Here is a 22596-nt window from a genome sequence, read left to right as displayed (position 1 = left end):
AGTTGTTTCAGATTACATCTGGAATAGAGTCAGAGTAACCAAAAATAAATCACATTTGAAGTCCCAAGTGGCACAACTTTTTGTCACAGTTCCTTGGAAGTTCTGCTGGAGGGTTACATATTATGATATAACACTTTACATAGTGCTTGGTATGCAGTAAGTATATGTAATGGGTTTTGCAAGGATTTTATGTTTATGTTTTGTTTTTACTTCTTCCCAGGAGACTCTTGCTTTCGAATCAGTTCATTAATCATTATCATTGTAATCTACAGGATCTAGGAATTAGTATCCTCATTTTGTAAATGAGACTACTGAAGATGAATGAGATTAAACGACTTAACCAAGGCCTCCATGGTGGACTGTGATTTTGCAGAAAGGCAGAGCAAATTCTGTTAGTTCTACACAGGAGATGGGAGATGACAAGGAATTGATGGAATCAGAGACAAAGGTATTGATGCCCACGTTACGTTCATTATTTCTGGTTGAGTTCAGTTACAATGAATTTGTGATGGCAGTTTGAAAATTTACTGTCAGTAACTGCAAACGAAGAAAAATAAAAACCAGAGCATTGTCTTTGCGATTACGCTGGGACACTTTCAGAGTAAGTCCCCAAGATACATGGTCCAAAAAAAATACTGACATCATACTCAGTTGTGATTCTTTGCCTTCTCTTTCTAAGAGAACTTCAGCTGCACGTTGGATGGAAAACTGTACAAAACTAGGGAGACAGAGGAAAAACACCGCTTGTTAATATTCACTGCTAGATTCTGTAGAGGAATCACTTGATTTTACAGATACAACTAGCTTAAGTAGATCTAAAAGTCATGTAGCTACAAAGCTGACTTGCACACTAAAAGCTAATAAAGGGAAATGCAGCTTTCCCAGGGTAGGTTCTTGGCACTTCTCTGCAAATAGGTAAAAGGGAATGGCAGATATTCAAGCTTAGGGAACAAGCAGCAAGGACAGAGCCTTCCCCTGTCTCTGTGTGTTGAAGTCAGCAGATAGCACACCTGCTGCTGCTTGAGTTCCTTCTGCCAAGCAGAGTAGCACAGCTGGAAGACACTCTGCGCCTGGCTCTGAGCTTTGCCTGTCTTCAGGGATGGAGCCCCTCCCAAGGCAAGTTCAACCGGGTTCTTTGGCAGCCGAAGTCTACACGGACCCTGCAGGGAGTGGAGGAGAAAAGTGAGTTTGACATGCTTGGAAATATTTAGATCTTGGATGTAAACTTCAAGGAAAATATTTATTCTGTTTGTTTTAATACCACAGAGGTTTGGATCCCAGGAATCTTCAGACGAGTACAAAAGGCTCTTGCCAAGGCACCAATTTAACAATTTGGTCAGTGACAAAAGGGCATCCTGTTTAACTAGTCTGAATTTAAATAGCATGTTTCCAATGTATTAGCATGTCTGTCTCATTTGTTTACTGCACTGTTTCCTTTAACCCCTGAATCTTGGGTTTGGTTTATGAATTTGCACAGAATCAAGTACATTTTTTAATAGAAAGCAAGCAAAAAAGCAGGTTATCACATAGCTGAAAGCATTGCTATTCGAGCATTGACAATAAACTTCCCCTGATTACTTGACCATTCAGAGTGACCAGATCCTCATAGAGGGGTACAAGCTCTCTTTACTCATGGCTTGTGGTGAACATTCCTTACTATCTTTTTGTTGGTGTTGAGAAATACTGCAGAATGCTAAAGGACTATCCAATTGTAGTTTTGGTGAGTGAATTATGATAAAATAGAAGGCTTTTGTAAATGTGACTTGAAAAGTTGCATATTTTGTGTCTTCTCTTTGTGTTTCATGGGGAATCCCCCTGCAGAACATAATTTTCAGGACTCACACTGACCACTGATTTCCCTTTAATTTTCCATTTTTGTTAGTCTGCAGTAGAGCGGGAAATAGTTACTGTCAAGGGAAGTCTTAAGAAGATGTGTCAGATATGTGCACAGTATATGCACATATCTTGAGGAAAAATAGACAAAAAGGGAAACTGGCATCACAATGATCTCTCTAAGGGCCTATAAGAGAGAAACTGGGACTCCTTCCTGCCTTCAGATAGCACATCAGGCAGAGAAAATATTAACCATTTTTCAACTCTCAGAAAAGTAGATTTTATGATCTCATACAATTTCCTATTCCAATATCGGATTTCTTCCCCATTTTAGCAATTTAAAACAATTAAACTTTTTTTTTTTTTTTTGCTATACTGCCAAGCCAATTTCTCCTATATAATTGTTTTTAGACATGGCGAATGAACAGCTGTTTTTCAATTATTGGACACAGTTGTATTTCAATTCTCTTTTAACAGCTGTGAAACAGAATTCCTATTCAGAATTTTATAACAGTAAACCACACAAAAAGACTGCTGTTGTCTCTCTGCTAATGGAGATTTAGTGTCCTGTTTCTTTTTCAGGACCATTTCCAGATGCTGTCTATTATCTTTTCTCCATATTTGCTTGACTGTTACTACCATGTGTATGATTCCAACCAAGTCTGATGTCTGCTGATTAAACTTTATTTACAATATCTTTGTCAATTTTTTCTTCCATTGGAAGACAAAGTTATCCCACTTCTCCTAACCAGTTGACAATTAAGTGAAGAAACAATTTTATAACTGAAATAGTCATTCTGTCACTACCAATTATTGTCACATATCTTCTTAGTTGCGTATCAATCATAAGAACAATTATAGTGGGAAAAAGCCAAACATGTGAAAACTTATATTTACTAATAAACTAATTTGCATGGGAACCATTAGAGAAATATAGACTCATCTGCTTTATGGCAGCTTAGAACAGAGAGGGATCTACAAGACCAGTTAGTGTAACTCTAACGCCTTTCATCTTGGAAGAAGAAAAACAAGCTACAGTGCTAAAGTATTTTTTCTGTATTCAGATAACGCACCTCTTTTGTAGATTAGGTATCCTACAGTTCAATTTCCCAGTTTTAGTAGCTTCCTTACTCTTTAACAAATGGTAATCTAAAATCAGAGAAAGCGTGGTTCTGAAACATTGGAAGGTAAACTAAGAGAACTATATGTTGCCATTCAGCTGGCTGTAATAATAATTCTCCCACTCTCTAGGCCAGACTGAATTTCCATCTGGTAGAGATTTATGCATTAACTATAATACTTGATTTCCCTCTAAAGTTGAAATCTTCCTGGAAGGTATTAATTTTATGTTATTTAGGCGTTTATACAGAGTATGAACTAACAATCTGAAAGTATGTTTTCATAGGCCGAAAGGAGGAGATGCATGAGGGATTTATACAATGCCATTTAATTTAAACTTAATAATACAATGTTAATGGCTATGTATTAGTTTTCTTTTGCTGCTGTAGCAAATTACCACAAACTTGGAGGCTTAAATAATATAAATGTATTATCTTCTAGCTCTTAAGTTACATGTCTGAAGTGTTTTTCACTGGACAAAAATCAAGGTGTTGGCTGGGCTACCTTCCCTTCTGGAGACTCTAAGGGAGAACCCATTTCCTTGTCTTTTTCAGAACCTAAAAATACCTGCATTTCTTCGCTTTTATAACCTGTCTTCCATCTTCAGAGCCAGTAACAGTGAGTTGAGAGTCCTGATATGACATCACTCTGATCTCCTCTGCTGCTCCTTCTTCCACTTTTAAGGACTGTGTGATTACATTGCGCCTAAATGGATAGCCCAGAATAGCCCTTTCTTCTAAGATCAGCTGTCAAGCAAACTAAATTCCATACAACCTTAATTTTCCCCCTTCAGCCGTGTAACTTAATATATTCACAAGTTCCAAAGATAAGGAAGTGGACATCTTTGAGGGTGTGTTTTCATTCTGCGTAACACAGCCTGTAAGAGAAAAGCTACAAATATCAGTGGCTTAACTAAATAAAAATTTATTTCTTATTCACATCAGGAGTTTCTGGAAGAGCAATCTTCTAAGTGACTATTCAAGGACTCGGACTTCTTTCATATTCTGCATCTGCCTTCCTACTGAGCTTGATAGCTTTCCCTGTTCGGTTAATACATGAAGAAAGAGAGCAAGGCTTTTGTGTGTGTGGTTTTATGCGCCCAGGCTTGGAGGCTGTGAAAATTATTTCTACTTATATTTCCTTAACAATAATCAGTTATGTAACTATACCTAAGTACAATGGAAGTTAGGAAATACAGCCTATCTATGTGCTTGGAACATGAAGAAAATGCATTTGATGAAGAGCTAGTCAGTCTGTGCCAATTCTGTTTGTTTGTTCACCAAACATCTATTCCATTTTACCTGATACACATGAACACAGATGTCCTTTCTGAAAGTGGAAAACTCAGCCCCAACAAGTCATTGCATAAAACTTAAAGTCCAGGATCCTTGAGTGATGCTCATCTCTCCAAACCAGAATTGAAGTAGCTTCTCTATATCTATAAATGATGTATATTTACATACACACACGCACACACACAAACACACACAGGCATGCACATACCATGCAGAGGTGATACATAGATACAGGAAAACATTTTAGATACTTGTTTGGTAAAGGAAAAAATGAGAGGCATGCAGCTGTTACTGGACCATAGCATTTTTGAAATCCTGCCAGGCAGATATTAAAGGTCCTACCATTTGGCTGGAAAAAAATGTTTCATTTATTCCTCAATCATGCTCCTTAGAACTCCATTCTTCACTCTTCTCCAAGGTTACCAATTCCGGCCTCTGAGAGATTCTTTTTTGCCTGTCTTCCCCATGGCCTTCAGGAAGTGGGAGTTGGCGATTATGTTTGGTGCTGATTAAAGTTGGTGGACTCAGCAATAACCTTAAAGCTTAAGAAGTCAGACCTTTAGTCCATGCTGATAGAATCCTTAACAAAACAATTTTCCCCAAACTAATAGGCATCTAAATAGTTTTGTTTCTAGTTAATTCCATGTGCAAAAAACTACATTTGAAGTGTTTTTCATCATGATAGTTCTCATGCCTGATTTATTTTTTTGCTTCCTCACCTATACCCTTCCAGGCCACTCCCAACCTCCCTGAAGCTATCTGAAATAACATTTTTGAATACTGTTTCCTTAATCTAATCTTTATGTTAAATTGTCTGTTTTTTTTTTTTCCCAATAATCTTATTTGGTTCTTGTCATTCAGACCCTTTTTCAATTTATCTTAATTAGGATGCAGAAGCACTTAGGTTTACTAACTCTAAAAGCTATTGATCTCTGGATACATATCCACTTCAATTTCTGCTTCAAAACAAGCCTGTTTTTGTCTGTGCTCATCTGCTTCCTGCAACATATTGCTAAGAAAGGCCAATAGTAGCAAATAGTCACTGTTACTCTCATATCAATCTCTTGTCCTAACATCCAAAAACTACAGGCTTATAGGCTCATGAGGTGTGTTATGCCTTTCTGTTTAATGTATGAAATGGTTTTGCCACCTGTTTGGCTATGAAACAACATGACCTGGACCTTCATTGTTCCAGCCTCATCTATCAGCCTCCACAAAGCTTTTCAAAATAATATTTGTGAATACCCATTTCCTTAATCTGATCTTTATCCTAAGGTTGTGTTATCAGTTTTCGGATCCTTCCCTTTTCAGGGACAAATAGAAAAAAGCGAGGGTCACTTGTGGGGTATTATGATAAAATGGGCCTACAATGGATTAACATCTTTTCTGCCTATAATCTGTTGTCACAATTAAGTCATATGACCATATTTAATTGCAAAATGTAATAGGAAATGCATTTGTGTGTGTGTGTGTGTGAGTGTGTGTGTGTGTGCGTGTGTGTGTGTGCGCACCCAGTGGGAAATGGCAATGGATTTTATTGCATATTTGCAGTCTCTGTCACACCAAAAAACACAAAACTAAGTATCTGGATATGCCAAAAGTCAGCTGTATTGTTAGATAGTATTTCTTAGAGCATTAAATTGAACTATTATTGATAAGCTATTGAACATTGAACAGCAAAAGATCTGTTGACAGTATGATATCAATGTGCAGAAATTTTAAAATCTTGAGGCATTCAAAATATCATATACAAATCAGGGTAATTCATTTACTAGAGCATATTACTGACTACCTGTCATGTATTGGACTTTTTGTTATGTGCTTTGTAAATAAAATGCACAGGATGGATCTGTAACCTCAAGAAGCTTTCAGTATCCCAGAAGAGGCAAGCATACATACAAGTAACTAAAATGCATTTTTTGTTCTATTATGCAGTTATAAGCATTGTATAGGAGCACAGAAGAGGGAACTACTATGTCCTAGTCTTATTAAGAAAAAGGTAAACAGAGACAGCAAGAAAATGGCAACTATTAAGAATGTTGTGTTTTTCTGTTTTTGTTTGGTTTTACTATGAAAATGAAGTATCTCATCAAATAAGGAAGACTTTATGAGCAGAAAATTATCAAAATACTGAACAGACTGCACTGAAGAAGCAAAACCCAAAGGTGTTCAAAAAGGTCAGTGCTTTGTCTAGTTCAATGTTTTGGGAAAGAGATCTTGAAATCTTAAAATCCAGAATAATATTTAAAGTAAGAAAATAAGCAAAGCCATTTTTTCCTCTTTGGTGGTTGCTATTGTTGACGTTGAAGAGTAACTGGAAAGAATAAGTTAAATGGTCAAAAGTTTGTTTTTGAGATGCCTGCAATATGGCACTTGGGCAACCTCCCATGATGCTAGAGCCCTGTTGGGTCTGACGAAGGCAGACATTCATTAAGCCTCTCACCACCAGCGGTTGGAATCCATCCACTTCATGCGAGTAGACAACCACAAATATTTTATTCCGTATATCAGTACCAGAAGCTAGAAGCATGGAATGCACACAGTGTGCTTTGAACCTCATAATTGTTCCTTGTAATAATAAATTTTTACATTTGAACCTGTGAGTTATCAAGGAAAAAAAAACAAAAAGCCACTTTGGTTAAGGGATAGACTTAAAATAACAGGAATTATGGAAATGGAAAAATACCACTTTTCTTTGTTGGCCCAAGGATTTATGTGTGGGGAAAAAATGATTCAGAGGTGATGGCCTTTCTTGGACATTAACAAACTGTAGTGGAGTTTGCGTCCCTGACAATGGATGGTATGTAAATCCTAACGGTGGTGGGGGTGGGAGAGAGAGGGTGGATGTGGCAGAAAAAGAGAAGCTGAGCTTAGGCAGTTCCATACTTACAAAGGGAGAAGTTGCTTGGATTTTTTTTTTGGGGGGGGAAAGAAAATCTATTGTTAAAAGTCACTTCAGCCTTTCCTACAGAGTGAGAATAATTGGGCTTTAAACTATTAATAGAATATGAATATTGATGAAAAATAAAATATCGTACAAATGACAGTTTTTTTCCAGCCAATTTGTTATACTCAACGCATGCTTATCGCAATCTGAGCTTTATACAAATAAACTTTAGATGGAAAAATAATCAAACATTTAAACATGAGAAATCTCATGACAAAAGAATAAAGAAACAGAGTAGAAATTAAAGAAAAAAATTGACAGTTGAAATTTCAATACATTAAAACATTTCTAATGTAAAAAAATTACAGTGATAGTTGTGTCAAATAGGGGATTGAGTTCATCTCTTAATCCCTCATGCTAAATTTATAAGAAAATAATTAGCATGATTAACAATAATTTACTGATCAATATTACAGTAAATGTATAAATGGGTAAATAAAAATAGCAGATATGCTAATGGAAACTGTTTAATTATGCTAATAATAAGAAAGTATCATAAATTAGGGTCCTATTTCATATGTTAATTATAGTTAACACAGAAAGAGAATGTTTAAAGCTAGAAAGAGTATCATGGTACTGATTCTCCTTCATTGCTGATGATATTGTAAATTGGTAAACCTGTTTTAGAATGCAACTTGAAAATGTGTGTATTTGTTGATTGAATAACTGAATTTAGTGGGTGAAATTGTGAAACGATTATATTTTTCTTCAGCAACAGCCTGATAAATTCTGTGTTGAACTTTCTATCCTTGCCCCTGCACAAAAACTTCTGATAACTAATCTTCAGGTTACCAGTAGGGCTGATGTACAAAAGCCTAGTCAAACTTAAGAAACAAAACAAAACCAAAACACAAAATCTTTCATTGTCTCATTCTCTTTTAAGCTTCTTTCCTGGACTCCTGATGTGGGACTGGGAAAATTATAGTAAGGAAAACAGATACCCATTATTTTTCCACTTTATCCTTTCTTCTTCCCTTACTCAAGATGTTATTTCTTGACCACCCTCTTGGTGATGTTGGGTGGAAAAGAAAAACAAGGGTTGAAAAGTTGCATATCAATCAACACAGTAGTAATCTAGAGCCAGGCGATACCTAAATGCTATCTTCCCACTTAGGATATTTTTCAGGTTCTTCGAAAAAGCCAGTGAAAACAATCCACTATACTATTCACTGAATTGGGCAGTGCCCCAACTAGCTAGCTATGAAACAAGGGTTGAAAAGTTATTTATCAATCAATGGCATCCACTTGAACCCCTGCTTCTTGGGCAATCTTCCAATAGCCTCTTAGTTCTGTCGTCTGTTAGCCCTTGCAGGTAAGCCACATATGGGTATCCTTTCCAGGTAATTCATGCCTCACTACCCTCTGGAGCGTCCACACTGGCTCTACTTTTTCTCCATGTTCAGCCATCAGGACTATTTCCAGCCAATCTCCTGTCTTTATATTTTGCAGGTGAGAGCTGGCCTCTTTGCTTTCTAAATCCCTCATATATCAAGTTCTAAGTTCCCTCGCTTGGCCTGAGGTTAGTTAAGAAAGTATGGAGGAAGGAAAGAGAAATGCTGAATAATGCTGACAATTGTTCCAAAAAATAATTTATCAATTCCCCTAATGAATGCTTACCTTTTGTTATATAAGGGAAGGTAGGTGATGGACTAAGAGAGGCTGAATCTGTTTTGTGAAAGCCCTTTTGTAGCTCGCATTGAAAAGATCAGGCATCTCTCTTCAGAAGGTAACAGTAATTGTCACATATACTTTTGATCTTTGAAATCCTAGCCAAAACTGAGACAATGGAAAAGTCATATTTAGATGTTACACATTTAAAAAATCTTCAGAATTTCCAAACCTTTTAGCCTATAGGGGAGGAAAACAGAAACAAGTAAATGATTTAAAAGCTGGATTTATTAAGATAGTAATTATAGTATTAATTTGAAAACTATAAAATTTGAAAATGGGAATTTGAAAGTAGTCCAATATCTCATAATAGGAGAATGGTTAAGAAAGTTAGGAAATATCTAAATTAAAGAAAACCAACCTGCTAAAATAACAAGCTACGTTCTTGTGTAGAACATATAATTCAGCATTGATTTGGAAAAACAGGACATAAAATTTTATTTACGCTATGTTTACAACTATGTAAGTCACATATTTAAGAGGCTTGGGACAGGAAATCAAACAATTAGTTGTCTGTCACAGCCCTGGGACTTGGTAGCTCGGTAACCTTAAAGACATTATTTAAAGTCTCCAACTCATCTCTCTAAAAAGCAGATAATAGTTTCTATTGTTTCCATGGGACTTACATGTGCTAAAGCATTGTCTGGCACTTAGTAATTAATTTTAAAGCTCTATTAAAAGACAAAGGAGCACACAAAAATGAAAACAGGAGTGATGTTAAAATTATTTAAAATCTCTTTTACATTATTTTAATCTTCCCATAGTGCTGTTATATTAATTCCATAATTAAAAAAAAACTTAAAAAGCTAAACAGTAGGGGGGTCAATATATTGGTGACACCACCCTACAAACATTTAGGACATCTAAACAGGAGGCTGTACCAAATTGAGGCTTACTCACATTTCATGGACAAACTTGTTTTCCCAAAATATTGTGTTAACTGATCTAAAAAATGACTGTTCATTCCAATCAATTGGCATTCTCTAGCAACCTTTGTATCACCTGGGTATCATTGTCATAGATTTTAGACATACATTACAGCAGTTTACCTTGCTTTCTTTGTAGTCCATTTCTGTCAAATCACAAAACCAAAAAAAAATATTTCAGAAACAAACAAGGGCTATTTTCCAGTTTATGAGCACTTAGATAAAAAGGGGAAAATCACAATCCCCTAAAGTGGGCTTAATTCAAACAAGAGAATATACCTTGCAAACCTTTTGATAATTTTTATTATAGTTTTTAATGCGCTCTATCTAGACTATAATCTGCAAATGAATTGGGTATTAAAGTAAGCTACTTTTAAAAGTTTGCAAATAAAATCTCTCCCTATATATTCTCACTCTTTTATTTGCTCTTATTTAGGCTAATAAATATGAAAACGTTACATGCATTATTTCAAACCAATAAGAGAGTCAAAAAGAACTTTTAAAAACAATGTAAAGTTCGAAAATTAAAATTGCTTCCTCTAGTGGGTTTTGGACAAGAACATTGACTATATCCCAGAAATATATAATTGATTCACCTAAGCTTGTTTCTTAAAGACTAAGTAAAACTAACATTTACTCATGTACTTCTCATATGGCTTTATGCTCTTGCTTCTAATGATAACTTAAAACAACTTTTAAAATACATATTCTCAGATTTGAGGTGAAATCTGAACAAGTGCATCTACATGCCTTTCTTCATAGTTATATGTGGATAAACAACTAAGAATAAACCACAAAATAAAAACATTTTAAATACAATATTTGAGGATTTTCTTCCATTAACTCTTTATAACTTAAAAGATGGTGAATTTTGGCTGGAACCTTGTGGTCAACTATTTAAAAATAAATATAGAATTGGAGGTAGCAAGTAATTGACATTTCTGATTTTTGGAAGTTGGAGCTCAGTGGTGTGTCCAACAAGTCTTGCTAGAAAACAATAAGATATGAGTGTCATACAACTATACACACTGGTTTCTGACTTATGGCAGCTGGGTGGGAAGGGTACATCTGGTTGATCTTGGCTGACTGCGATCAGCTGGTCTTAGGCTTCAGCCATCTATCCAGATCAGTTTTGCTCCAAGTGTTCTCACCTTTTGAGACTAGTAGGTTGGATGGGGAATGTTTTCTTGATGTGGGATGAAAAGTCCCAAAGACAATGAGAGGAAAAAAAAAAAGAATGCCTCTTAAGACCTAGGCCTGGAACCTAGGTCATTCCCACCCCATTAACTAAGTTACATGCCCATGTGTTGCTAATGCCAATTCCTCTCAGAGAGATAAGAAATAATGGAGTGACCATTCCTGAATAACAATTTAATCTCACACAAGTGATACATATTGTACTTCATGATCCTACAATGTTGTTATAAACACTTCCACCCAATGACTGAATTCTCCTGCTTCTTTTATCTTCAATGTCTCTTCCTTCTTCTCTAGTTTCTTGGGTTATGAATACAACACATCTCCCTTCAACTATTACAATGATCTCCTTCCCTATGCCTTCATGGACTTAACCTTCATCTTCTAAAATACTTCCATTGTTAACTCTGTAATGTAAAATTGGGGCATATCATTCTATTCCTCATAATTCAATAACTCCTTATCATAATAGGTGGGCAAATTTTCTTGAGGTGGAATAGGTGACCTGGTCAAGCTAACTTATACATGGATAAATGACTAAAAAATAACCCCCAAATAAAAACCTATTACATTTAATATTTGAGAATTTTCTTCCATTAATTCTTTATTTACTTAAAAGATGGTGAATTTCATCTGGAACCTTGTGGTCAACTATTTTAAAATAAACATAGAGTTGGGGAGAGTTGGTCATTGATATTTCAGATTTTTAGGAATTGGAGTTCAGTGATGTATTATTTTGTTTTCATACACTATATAGAACTGCTGGAGACTGGATAATTTACATAGGAAAGAGGTTTAATTGACTCACAGCATGGCTGGAAGGCCTCAGGAAACTTACAACCATGATAGAAGATGAAGAGGAAGCAAAGCACCTTCTTTACAAAGTGGAAGGAAGGAGAAGTGCTGAGCGAAGGGGGAAGAGCCCCTTATAAAATCATCAGATCTTGTGAGAACTCACTTACCATCATGAGGACAGCACGGGGGAAACTATCCCCATGATTCAATTTACCTCCACCTGATCTCTCCCTTGACATATGGGGATTGTGGGGATTATGGGCAAATAAAAGAGTGACAATTCAATTCACGGATTACAATTCAAGATGAGATTTTGGGTGGGGACACAGCCAAACCAGATCAAGTGTTATATCAATCAAGTTTTGCTAGAAAACAGTAAGATCTGAGTATCATATCGTACAACTATAAGCATTGATTTCTAATTTATGGCAGCTGGGTTAGAGCTTCTGCTTTAATTTCTGCATTACATTTTAGACATCCATGATTCTCTCATGATCTCATACACCTTGATGCCCCTGTCTCTGCAATATTGTCTATCTGTAGTGTCTTCTTCCAATGGCCCATGAGTCAAAGTACTCCTTATCCTCCAATTCTACCTCTTGTCTGAAACTGAACCAGTCAGGAAACACTAAGTTAGGAACCAAATGACAGTGGCTTAAAACCACAAACATGTATTTCTTGCTCACACTACATCTCCACTGCTGATTGGTTTTAGAACTCTTTATTTCAGGACCTGGACTAATGGAGTGACTCTTATCTATCTATTTCACCATAGGGAAAATAATAATATTGAAGCATGTGCTAGCTCCTAAAACTTGTATTTGCTACTACCACACTCATGTTTCATTGGCTAAGTCAACTCACATATACATGTCAGAATTCAACAGGATGAAGGTGTAAAACTCTCCCTCAAGAGGGAAGGACACCTCAATGTGATCCAGTAAATAGTTTGAAGAGTGTCAAAATCTACCACAGAAGTGGCCCTTTTGTCTTCCTGTTAAATATTTATTTTACTATGTTACAACAATAATTAATATAACTATCACTTATTGAAATATCTATTTGTTTGATATTTATATATCTTTATTGATCACTCAGTTTACTGAGTACTTTTTCTACTTCCCGCATAACTTCAGGCAAAAGCATTACTAAATTTTCTCCTATAACATAATGAGATCCCTTTCTCCAGTTTCTAACATTTACGTCATTCACCTGTGAGACCTCACCTGTAGCTTTAGGAAAAAGCACAAGTCTTCTATTGACAGTGTGTTCAAGGCACTACAAGCTGTCACTAATACTTTTCTCAAACTCCATTGCTCAGTTCTAAAGCCACTCCCACATTGTGAGTTGCTATTTTGCCACCATCTCACTGTTAATATTAGCATATGATAGTTACATATTGCTCTGTAACAAATTACTATAAAACATGGCAGCTAAAACAACAAACATTTATTATTATCAGTTTCTGAGGGTCAGGAATCCAGGAATGGATTGGCTGGCTGATTCTAGCTCAGTGTTTCTTGTGAGGTTGCATCCAAGCTGTTACCGGGTTGCAGTCATCTGAAGGCTTAACTGGGGTTGGGAGATCTGCTTTCAGTATCACTCATGGGGTTGTTGGAAGCCCTCAGTTTCTGCTGAGTGTTATTCGGAGGTTCCAGTTTCTCACCACATGGGGCTCCCCACAGGTCTGCCTGAGTGTTTTCAAGACCTGGCAGCTGGTTTCTCCCAGAACAAGAAATCAAAGAAATCAAAAGACTGAAGAGAGAAGCTTCAGTCTTTTATAGCTTAACGTCAGAAGCACCTACCATCAATTCTGCCATATTCTATTGGTCACACAAACTGTGATACAGTATATGGGAAGACTATACAATACTAGGAGGTAAGGATAATTGGGAAAACCATTTGGTAGACTGGCTTTGACAAATAGTATTTTTTTCAACCTTAAAAATCCAGAGCTATTAGAGAAAAAAAATAACTTCAATGTGACTAGTTCAGTTAACTATTTATATAGTTATTCAAAAAAAATCTCTTTTACCTGTGTACTAGCCCCTGTGATAGTTGCTGGCTACATAGAAACGAAAATGTTTTCTTTGAAGAGCTTACAAACTATTAAGGAAATAGACATACACAGCTATGTATCACATAATTTTTTTCATCAGTAATAAACTGCATATAACTATCCCATATCACAGTGATCCCATAAGATTACAATACTGTATTTTTACTGTACTTTTTCTATACTTAGATACACAAATACTTACCATTGTGTTATAATTGCCTATAGTTTTAAGAATAATAATATGTTATACAGGTTTATAGCCTAGAAGCAACAGACTAAACCATATAGCCTAGGTTTGTGGTAGGCTATGCCATCTGGGTTTTTTATGAGTACACACTATGGTGATTAACAACATCATTGCCTAATGATACATTTCTCAAAATGTATCCTTATCATAAAGGAATGCACCATTGTACAGAAGTTAAAAATTGCTTTATACATTAATTGTTGTAATGGAGTACATACATATAATGAGAGTCAAAATTATAAGTGGTTAAAGACTTTGACTTTTGGGGTCAGATCACAGAATTTTGATTCTGTTTATTAGTTGTAGTACCTTTAGCAAATTACTTTATCTTTTGTGACTCAGTTTCCTCATTTATTAATACAGAAAATAATAGTGTTTTCCCATAGGGTTGATACAAATTTTAAATGACTTCTACACATACAGATATAAAGGCAGGTACATAAGTAGGTAGGTAGGTAGGTAGGTAGGTAGGTAGATAGGTAGATAGATGATAGATGATAGAAGATAGATCAATCGATAGATAGATAGAAGACAGATAGACAGATAAATAGATAGATATGCTTGCAGATAGGTGAGTCAAAAGTTATTTAAATTTGACAGAAGGGATGCTTTTGTCATGCAGTGATAGCAAATTTAGAAACATAATTTGCAGTTACGTGTAAAGTAGAATATATGTGCAATAAATTGGATGATCCAGCTAAGTTATGACAATGATGATGTCAATTGCATGCATGAGTGGAAGAGGATACAAAGGCAGTTTTAGATAAAGAATCTCATCATTTATTGAAATAGGCATTTCCTATTTCTTGCTTATTCTCAACATTTGAGCTTATAATGGAGAATCAAAGAGGAATTTTTTTTCTCTTTGTAAAAATAATGCCTTTAATTATCTGAAGAATATAAATGTGAAATGGATAATTTACTGTGTGGATATTTGTACCTGTCAAGATAACAGAATCTGAATATGATTGAAAATTAGCCATATAAAAATTCTAGTCTTTCTTATTGCCATCTAGCCTGGTTTGGCCAATACTGTCATAAAAAGCTAGAGATATTGCATAGCCATTGCGATAATCTCTTCTGGTGGACTATTTGCATGACCTTGGTTATGAGGTCATGAAATGTGCTAGAGTTGGTGGAGAAAACTTGTGCCTTTGAAATTTAAGAGCACTTTTTATTCCCTCTGGTAATTTTTCTGAAATTCTGTGAGTAGGACTTACCTAGCTTGATTCTTCATTATTTGGAAATCCTGAATAGTTTTTCTTGGAAGTAACCAGATGGAAAAAATTAAAAATGTTTCAGAAGAACTATTAATGCTGGGTAATTTTTTTTTCTGGAAGCATTTTATTTTTATTTAGACTTAGATTAAAAACTTTATGAGATTAAAGTTAGCTGATCCAGTATGATAAAAACTGTTTTTATTAGAATTTCAAACCACAGCTATTTGCATCAGTGGGCTTGACTCTGTTTTTAATATTTGTCTTTACCTTTCTTGCACTTTAAGAAGATAACAAAATAAAAGCATTTTACTGCAATTTTGCTTCAAAGGATGTGTTATTGTTTTAAAAAATAACATGTTCTGAGGAATGTTTTAAGGAAGCACTGACACTGTCTCCAGAATCTTTTCATAGAGAACATTTAGTCCCATTCTTATTACCCTTAATGGTTGTTCCTTTTTAAAGAACAAGTACTGAATGTATGATGGGGACTTCCCAGAGAAAGACTAGGTTCTATTACTGAGTTTCTGCAGGAAAAAAAAAATCTATAGGAAAATAATGAGTAAACCCAAAGGAATTCCATTTTTGAAATAATATTTTTTAAATACATGCTATAGTCCTAACAACAATTAGAAAAAATTTAGATGTTGAAATTCTCAAAATCCACAAGTGGAAAAGCATTTTGTAAGATTTTAATGGTGCGGACAATGCTGTGGATTGTACAAAGAGAGAGTAGGCTTCTGAAGTCCAAGGAGAGAGCCAAGTAATTGGATGTTCTGTGATGTGATTTAGTGCCTCCACCAGAACAAGGCATCCAGGAATTAGTGTTTCCCTCTTTTAGTTTTACAAAGAATAATTTGTGGTGTAAAAAGTAGAGACTTTGGAATAAAGCAGACCTGGGCACCACTTATTAACACCTTCAACTTCCACAGACTTCTGTATCTCCCCAAACATCTGTTTTTTCACTTCTGAAACAAGGACAGAAATTCAAGGGATGTTGGGAAGTGAAATATCCACAGGACTCACCAAGGTTAGTGGCCTTCTACCTGCTACTGGCGTTTGTATGCGTTAGGTTTATATTTAATTTCTTAATGTAATTCACCAGAAGGCGACAGTTTTCTCCATGTACAAACAAGCTCCACAATGATATAGAAAACTTTATCCTCTTTGAAGAAGACAAAGGTCTTAGAAGGGTAATGTTAACCTGTTTGAAAGTAGCTATGGAACAGTGGAAAAAGAAATACTCATGCAATTCTAACCCAAGACTTAGCCTGTCACCCTAAGCTGTCAGATCCATGGCTTCTGCCTTTATGTGATGAATTTAGTGAGGTAAATTATTCAAAACATAGCAGATGCTCAATAGAAGTCCATTATGAAAAATAAAAATAAAAGTGAACCATAACTAACTGAAAATGAAGGATGCCTGCTCTCCTGATGCATTTTTAGCATAAGGTAAACAAAGACACCTTAGAACCATGGGGCGTCCATGCTTTTTCCCCTGTTTTTATGTATATATAACAAAAAATGAAAGGAATGTTGCCATAAATCATTTTCTCTAAGTACGCTTTGTTACAGCAGCTTTACCAATTAATTCTGCCACAACCCAATATGTGTGAAGTCTTCTGTTCAAAGCCTTTGAAACAATCAAGTGTGTCACAACATGTTTTATTTCTCTTTTCAAGTTCTGCACATAAGTCCTGATCTGTTTTCTTTTGGTTAGCATCTTGCTGCAGAAAGTGCTTTATCAGCCTCCTGAGCTTCAATATCAGACTGAATGTGCTGTTATGCTTGTGGAAATATGACAGTAACTCTTAAACAGCTAATGGTATGTGATTTTGATCAATTTCAGGACTGAAAGTGTGTTAGCATAAACCATTCCCACACATTCAGCTGGTGCTCCTGTGACCGTGCCCTGAGACCAAAGACATATTTTTGAAAGAAATTTTACGGTCCCATGAGGGGTAACCAAGATGGTTATTCAAGTAACCACCTCAGAATGCAGTTTATGCTAGAGCATCATTATTAGATTGTCTGCCTCTTATGTGAAAGGACTTTAATGGGTGGTTTGAAAAAGGTATTCTGATTATTTTTCAGTCAATGAAAATCAGTAACCAAGATACAAATGATACAGCAAAGATTCTATAGAAATAAATTAATTAAAATAACTGTGAATATGATCTTTGTGTGATTAAATATTTCTAACATGAATGTTCAGTTTTATATTTCCTCAGATTTCAGTAATGAAAAACTTTTATTGTCTTTTGATTTTATTGTCCTTCAAATTTTATATGTCTTTCAAAGTCAGTCAACACTGACTTTGTTCTGAGCCTTGAAGGTCTTGTTTGGTGTGCTGCTTTGAAGTTTGAACGAAAAGAAACCAATCATTGTAAACCAATTTTCATATATTATAAGGTACAGTATTATCTGTTCCTTAAGTAACTCACCATGTTCTTTGTTCTAAAATTCTTTGGGAGCATAGTATCATTTTTAGTAATAAACAAAGGTAAAGAGAGAAGTGACCACACCAAAAAATAGACAATTACTTGTTTACAAGGTTTACTAAATTTATTTATATTATTTTCATCTTGCAGGTTTTTGTTTGCTTTGTTTTAATTTGTGTATAAAAGCGGAGAACTCATACCATGACTCATAGTTTCAGATCACTGCATTCCTGCAATTCCCAATCTCTTACAGCAGTAAAACTTCTAATATTGTATTTACAGTTGAATTTTACCCTGATAATATAGACTGTGAACTATAGTGGCTGAAAATGGAACATCTGTACAGTTAATTTAAGTCCAGAGACAATCAATCAAGTAAAAAGTATAGTCCAATCATTATTATCAGGTGAACTAACCTGTATATTACACATTTACAATGCCTAAAGTTTAGATGGAATAAGGGGAACACATAGACAAAAGGAATCAGTCCAGCTAAAATGATTATTTACAAAGATTCATCCTCAGAGATATTTGGCCCAACTCATTGATGGGCATGTTCAGCATCCCCAGATATTTAATGCAAGAAGGCCTGGTTTTCTTTTTTGATGCTATTTTTTTAGGAATTGGCATGTTCAGTTAAAAAAATCCAAATTTTAATATTGGAAAAGTAAATCAAATTGGATAGATTCCTGGAACTATTCTCTATGCAGCCTCAATATTCAGTGAGTCTGGATGAGGTGAGGCTTACACTGACCTTCAACGTTGGAGACAAGTTCCCTACGCTTCCACATGAATAATGATACCTGGAATCAGAGAAGTTACAAAAGAGAGACATTATCTGTGTAAGTATCTATACAAGGTTTCAAGAACATCTGGCAGTTTCTAGCTTTTCTTCCCTCACATTGTTGCCCCAGTATATTTTCTTTCAATGCGGAAACACCTTAGATTATAGACTGATGACAGTATGAAAGCTGTTCAGAACTGTAAATAATGATTTTCCATGCTGCTGTTTTTTTGTACATATATGTGATAAGGCTGAGAGGAAACAATTAAAAATAATGTCTATTTTATGGCAACTAAGTTTGCAGTCTTTCAATGTAGCAACTCCTGCAAAACTTGGAGAGGCATTCAAAAGACTCATAAAATGCCCTTAAATCTCAGTTTGAAAGTGAATGCATTTGTAGCCTTTCCGTTTTTGCCAGAACAAACAAACAAAAAAGTCCTGAAATGTTTGCCATTTTTTTTTTCCCCTCAGATGAGAGGTATAATGTCCTAGTTGCTGAGGTCCTCTGGAAATTATTGAGATAACTTAAAATGTTCTTATTCTCCCTCATTTAGGAAATTAAATAAACAAGCATATCTTTTAAAATGTGGCAGTGGGAACATGGATGTATTGACTAATCTTTTGGAGAAGTGACGTGGAAAGTGTGTTCTTTATTCAGCGGCAGGTATCTGATATTTTCCCTTAAATAAACTCAGCCATAAACTTAAGACTTCTTAAAAGTTCATCTGTATGCCTGTCCAAATGATACATCTAAATCAAGATTTTTCAGTCTTGACTTTATTGCCATTCTGAGTCAGAATATTCTTTATGTGAATGAGGGAGTGTCCTGAGCACCGTAGAAGGTTTAGAGGCATCCTTGGCCTCTGCTGACTGGATGCCAGTGGCTTCTCCAAGTCCCACCTCAATCATGACAGCCAACAATGTCTCCAGACATTACCAAATGTCCCCTGGGGGAAAAATAGCTCTTGGATCAGAATCATTATTGTAAACCTTGCAAAATAATAATACTTTACTACTTCTAAGCCTTAATATGTTAGTTATCTAGGATATATGGAGATATATATATATATATATATTTATATTCTTTTATATATAGTTTTTGTCATTCATATGCAATTCTCTAAGCTCCTTGGTCTATTACAAGAAACTGAAGATTGACTTAAAAGTAATTTTCTTCTCTATTTTACAACTCTTGCAACATACCCTGTGTGTCTGTTATATTTTGAAAACCTATTTTAATATGTTGGCTGTCTGTTCATTATTGATAGAAACAATTTCTTGCCTTTCTACCTCACTCAGGGGATCTCAGATATTAGTTTGGGAACAGTATTTTGCTGGGCTAGCTTCATGTGTGATCATGTCACTATTTAAAAATATATTTGCTAGCAGTACAGTCTTATGTACAGCTGTCTTCAAGAGCTAGCCAACAACTATCTCATCAGAATGGGTTTTTCGTCTTCTTCTTCTAATGCCTTTTTTTTCTTCCTTCCATGCTATAGGTATATTGATCTTGAGAAGAGGACTCACCCTTCACCTGGAGCAATAGTTAGGAAAGCAATATGTGAAAACAAAGTCACGAATTTGACAAGAAATGTACTTAAGGTATAAGAATATGGAGTTGCATTTTTATGATGTTTTAGAAAAATTGTCCTAAAAAAATCAAGTTCTGGAAGCCAGCCATTTTTCACTTTGTGGGGAGCGTGCCATGCAAAAGATCTCCTGATTTTAGGAAATCACGCAATGACCTATATTGTTCTGGTTGTCTACTGAGGAACATGTACCCTGCTTCAGTCTAAGAAAGAATGTTAAATTAAGGCAGCCACTTTCTCTTGGCCAAATTACATTCTTTATAGTCTCCCAAGTGTTACATTTAATTTACATTTGAAATAGAAAAGATGTGAACATAGACTTTGGCTCACAAATTATGTCAGCTTTCTGAATTCAGGGGAATATGCTTATTGAAGCAGATGTTCTTGAATATTATTTTATTACTAAAATTTCCACAAATATAAATCATTTAAAAATATGTGATTTAAGAGTTTAATAACCTGAAAATAACCACCCAGAAAAGTTTTGGTATCTTTCCTCAGCATTTCTGATCACATATTTTCAAGAAAGCATTGAAATTTTTATCAAAGCTTCGCATGTAGATAATCTCTTAAAAGTTCAAATCTCTTATAGAGTGTAAGAAAGGTATTTTTTGACTTCAATTTAAATGGTATTCTATGCTCTTTACAAACCCCTAAATATTTGATAACTCTGAAAGATGCAAATGGAAATTTCCTATAAATCCCTATTTTATTCAAAGATTGAAGACCTATTACCTCACTTAGAACAAATTTCATCCATTAACAACTATCTTGCAGTTAAACGGAAGCTAAATGTAAGTAAAGTACTAACAAGGCTAATTATGTTCAGGTGTATGGATGGTTTACCATAAAATTCACAACAGAGAACACTGTGTGGGTAAGGAATACAATTCCTTTTTGAAAATAATGTTGTACATGTATATATTTTCCTTCTCTTTTCACATGCACTGTTTAGATTGTATACATGGGGAGATGAATATACGTCTTTCTTTGCACTTTCTGGATGATAAATTAGAAAGGAAGAATCCAAAGAATGCAGCCATGCTATTTGTCCTCACTTCTGATCTGGAAAACTAGAGGAAATTAAGACGATTACTATTGTTACCATTTTTTCCACCCAAACCCTAGGAAATAGGAATTTAAAGTCATTAAATGTGTTCTCTGTAATCAACAAGTTATAAAGTTATTTTTATTAATCTTCTTGAAAATATAAATATAAGCCAGAGGTTCTTATTCATGGCTCATTTCTAGGGATTTCATAATACCACCAAGCACGCTGAAATCCATATAGTTAATAGGTTCCATGTAATCTGCCTGCATTGTTTAAACAAAACCCATTCATTTAAACTTTATCAATTATTTTTTATCCTTTACCATATCCCAGAAACTGGACAAGGGACCCAGAATACAGAAGTGAAAAAGATTATTTAGACAGCAGTAAGTTATATAAGGTAAATTAAACAAGGCAATGGGATAGAAAACAATGACCAAGATGTAGAGAAGACTTTGGATTGGGTTGTCAGGGCATGACACTCACTAGAGAGATTCCATTTGAGCTGAGATGTAATAAAAGTGATCCAAACATGTTGATTTAGGGAAAAACTACTTCAGGGATTGTAATCATAAAGCTCCTAAGATAGGAGTGAGCTGGGTGACCTTGATTTAGAGAAGAAAACAAGGTATGTAGACTCTAGGAAGCAAGATTAGGTGCTGCTAAGCACTGAATTGTGTTTCTTAAAAATGTATATGTTGAAGACCTAACCCCCACTGTTACTGCATGAGAGATGTGGCCTTTAAGGGGGTAATTATGATTAAATGAAGACTAACGGCAGGGCACTAAGCTGATACAATAGGTGTTCTTATAAGAAGAGACACCAGATTCTCTTTCTCTCTCTCTCCCTCTCTCTCTCTCTCTCTCTCTCTCTTTCTCATTCTCTCTCTCTCTCTCCATGCTCAGAGAAAAGACCAAGTGAGGACACAGTGAGAGGGAGGCCATATGCAAAGCAGAAGGGAATACCTCACCAGAACCAAAACCCAACCCTGCTGGCACCCTCATCTTGGACTTCTAGCCTTTCTCAGAACTGTGAGAAAACAAATTTCTGGTGTTTCAGTCACTCAGCCTGTGGTCATTTGTTATGCAACCCTAGCAGACAAACAGGGACCTAACTTAAGAACTGGTTAAAAATGAGGCCAGTTAGGAATTTGATATGCTATGGCTGGGAAGGTTTGATTTATTCTAAGTGCAATGGAATGGAGCTGGGGATATAAATTTGGGATTTATTGGCAGGTGAAACATATTTTAAAATAGACAAATTAAATTTCCTAAGGACAGAATGTAGATAGAAAAGAATCAAGATTTTATGACAAAAATCCAAGTCACTCCAATATCAGAGTTCTCCCAAACATTTAAAGAAGGCTTACCCTGATTCTATATAGTATCTTCCAAAAATTAGAAATTCTTTACAGCATCTTTCCAACT

General features: G+C 35.3%; 1 long non-coding RNA gene across 3 annotated transcripts; it reads left to right on the top strand.

Moving 5' to 3' along the window:
• Positions 1-597: 597 nt before the first annotated feature.
• LOC116525746 lies at positions 598-22231 on the top strand. 3 transcript variants are annotated; one of them, XR_004257804.1, is made up of 5 exons: positions 598-1182; positions 6330-6424; positions 8498-8643; positions 16155-16333; positions 22075-22231. It is a non-coding gene; the product is annotated as an uncharacterized LOC116525746 (long non-coding RNA). The 3 variants fall into 3 exon arrangements; XR_004257803.1 differs by lacking the exon at positions 8498-8643 and having other exon boundaries at positions 615-1182; XR_004257802.1 differs by lacking the exons at positions 8498-8643; positions 16155-16333 and having other exon boundaries at positions 920-1182.
• The last annotated feature ends 365 nt before the right edge of the window (positions 22232-22596 follow it).

Source organism: Sapajus apella, unplaced genomic scaffold (genome assembly GCF_009761245.1).
Source record: "Sapajus apella isolate SASKATOON/1434 unplaced genomic scaffold, GSC_monkey_1.0 scaffold48, whole genome shotgun sequence".
Classification (NCBI taxonomy): Eukaryota; Metazoa; Chordata; class Mammalia; order Primates; family Cebidae; genus Sapajus; species Sapajus apella.
The sequence above is the reverse complement of the archived record's forward strand: the minus strand, read 5'-3'. Positions and strand labels throughout refer to the sequence as shown.